The sequence below is a fragment of the Aplysia californica genome, unplaced genomic scaffold, assembly GCF_000002075.1.
Source record: "Aplysia californica isolate F4 #8 unplaced genomic scaffold, AplCal3.0 scaffold00516, whole genome shotgun sequence".
Lineage (NCBI taxonomy): Eukaryota > Metazoa > Mollusca > Gastropoda > Aplysiida > Aplysiidae > Aplysia > Aplysia californica.
Window position 1 is genome coordinate 336306 of NW_004797786.1, and position 2889 is coordinate 339194.

A 2889-nucleotide genomic window follows, 5' to 3' on the forward strand; every position below is an offset into this window, starting at 1 on the left:
TTGGTGGAGGAACAGCGCAAGGTTCTAAAATCGTCATCATCATCATCATCATCATCTAGTAGCCTACAACCACAACGACAAAACACGACCACAGACAGCTGTGGACGGCCTTGGAAAGAATGTAGTTTGGATTCCGCAAGAAACGTCAGTGCCGCTCCTTACTGGCGCGTCCTCAATGACAGCTTTGTCTACGTGGGGCGCAACGGTTTTCATTTGGGGATTCTTTTAATTTCACTGCCTCGGTCAGTGTGCGCTTACGTGAGCGTGAGCGAATGGCGTTCTCTATGTGGTCGCCCTAAGTAAGTAAGTAAGTAAAGTAAGTAAGTAATATAAAGTCCAAAAGCGGAGGGTTCAAAAGAAAATCTCTCTCTCTCTCTCTCTCTCTCTCTCTCTCTCTCTCTCTCTCTCTCTCTCAATTCTCTCTCTTTTTTGTCAGTTTAGTATAGGGTTTTACGGCGCTCGCAACTGCATAAGGTCATATGAGCGCCAGAAGATTAGAGGTGTTACAAGAGAGTAACAAACATAAACAAGAAGAATGGGAGATATGGACGATAGATGTTTGATAGGAAAGAAGAAGCAAACCACACCAGAGCACCCGCCAACCATCCACAATTCTCTCTCTCTATGTATAAATATATATAATATTATAATAACATACACAGACACAGTCGAACCTGTGTAGGCGGCCATGCATTGTCGAGGAGAAAAGTGACCGTATAAACGCATGAACTGAGTGCTTTCCTGTTCTTCTCCGTTCCCTTTCGTTTCCTTCTGACCCATTTCCCTGATCGGCATACAAATTGGGAGAGAAACGAATGTGACACGTTATTGTCTCCGCTCGCTTTCCTTTTTGATTTAAGAAATAGATTGTTGTTGGTGGTGTCTGGAGTGTGGATGTTCGCGGATTTTTTGCACACTTGAATACTACCCCAGAACAATTCATAAAAAGTTATAAAATTCGTTTAGGAAAAAAAAAAAAAAGCAAATTTTTAGAACAAGTGTTTGCTAACACGCATGCAAAAAAAAAAATCAATTTCCATGAGCAATAAGTTCGGTATTCATTACGTAAAACATGTCAACAAAATCCAATATGGCGCCGTATCCATGGAAACGAAACTTTTTTTGCTCAAATTTGATTGCGGATTTTAAGACTCCTTACTATGCTTGTTATAATTGTGAAATTTGGTACAATTTGGTTCTCTAATAAGCGAGATAGCCTTCAGGTGTGGACCCCCCCCCCCCCCCTCCCCTCTTTAAGCTCCACGTGGGCAAAAGGAAAGAGCTGGATTCTCCAGGTAAGGCTGACGTCACCGCTGGGCGGGCGGTGTTCTGAAAGGCCGCGCGTTGACAAGTTCCACATCATGACAGGAGCGATTTACACGCGAGCCGGTGTGATAAACAAAGATGAAGGGACGAGTCTCTGTGCGAAAACACACCAGTGAACCACTATAATATTGTCCCTCAGAGAGCCTTCAAATCGGCTGAGTGGTTTTTGAACGTTGATTAGATATTAACGTGTATTTTTACTTTAAACTAAGTAAAATTATCGTCAGCAATCAATATCTTGTCCACTGCACGTACAGCCGACAAAAAGTGAACGGCGCCGCCGGTCTAGCCCAGTGAAATAACCGCCCTGGTGTGTGGCAATAAAACGCTTTTGAATGCTGTGCTGATTGGTGATTTCATGAATTTAAGGTCTATTTGAAATTATATGGCCAACGTTTATCACGGTCTACGAGACACTTGGTGAATTTGGTTTCGACGATGTTCTCAAATTAAAGAAGCGAAGCAGCATTTAAGTTATTATATTATTGATTATAACGCTTCGCGCCCTCGCCGAGACCTAACATTGACAACATACAACATAATATATGTACACCTTATGGAACACAGCTACTGCACCAAGCCTGCACGCTTCATCACTACGTTGGCGAGGGCCAGGCCAGCTGTGCTGGATTTATGATATGACTTAACAACCGGTATCACTCGGTTTTGAGTCTTACTTTATCTTGTTGTCTTTTTCTATAAAACAACAACAACAACAACAACAGTAACAACAACAACAACAACAACAACAACAACAACAACAACAACAACAACAACAACAGTAACAACAACAACAACAACAACAACAACAACAGTAACAACAACAACAACAACAACAACAACAACAGTAACAACAACAGTAACAACAACAACAACAACAACAGTAACAACAACAACAACAACAACAACGACAACAACAACAACAACCGCAGGAGCAGCAGCAGCAACTATACTTACTGTCACAACATCAGCAGCAATAATGTCCGAAACAGAACGCATTAAAAGTACTGTGGTGTTTTCAGCCTAACTTAGAAAAACACGGTGCTCTCCGTGTTGTCTGCGAGTGTAGAATTCTGTGCCCCGAACCCAAGCAGTTTAGAACTAGCCCGAACCCTAATTTTAAACTCCCTAACCAGGAAGTTTACAGGTCTTAGCGTCGCCTGAATGTGTCGAGCTGTATGCATCGTTGCACACCAATAATGCAAACTCTGGCCAAGTTTAATGTAGAGCCCTTGCCTCTATTTCTTGCGCCCCCTCTCTTCCCCTTCTACAAGTATTTTCTCATCATTTCTCTATGCAGCTTATTTTCCTGGATTTGTTCTTCCTCTCTTCTTTCTGTCTTTTTGTCTACTCGTGGGGCTCTGCTGCCACCACTTCGTCTTTTAAACAGATATAATTCTCTCAACCCCCCCCCCCCTCTCCCCCCTCTCTCTCTCTCTCTCTCTCTCTCTCTCTCTCTCTCTCTCTCTCTCTCTCTCTCTCTCTCTCTCTCTCTCTCTCTCTCTCTCTCTATCTCTCTCTCTCTCTCTCTCTCTCTCTCTCTCTCTCTCTCTCTCTCTCTCT

The 2889-nt window shown here is 42.9% G+C and overlaps 1 protein-coding gene across 1 annotated transcript in view; it reads right to left on the bottom strand.

Annotated features, from left to right (window-relative positions):
• The window catches only part of LOC101860117 (alsin), a 57094-nt gene extending 54714 nt beyond the window's left edge, over positions 1–2380 (bottom strand). Inside the window, exon 1 of the mRNA XM_005106141.3 lies at positions 2284–2380. The gene's annotated coding sequence lies outside the window, so the exon portion shown is untranslated. The remainder of the gene's footprint in view (positions 1–2283) is intronic.
• Positions 2381–2889: the final 509 nt, after the last annotated feature.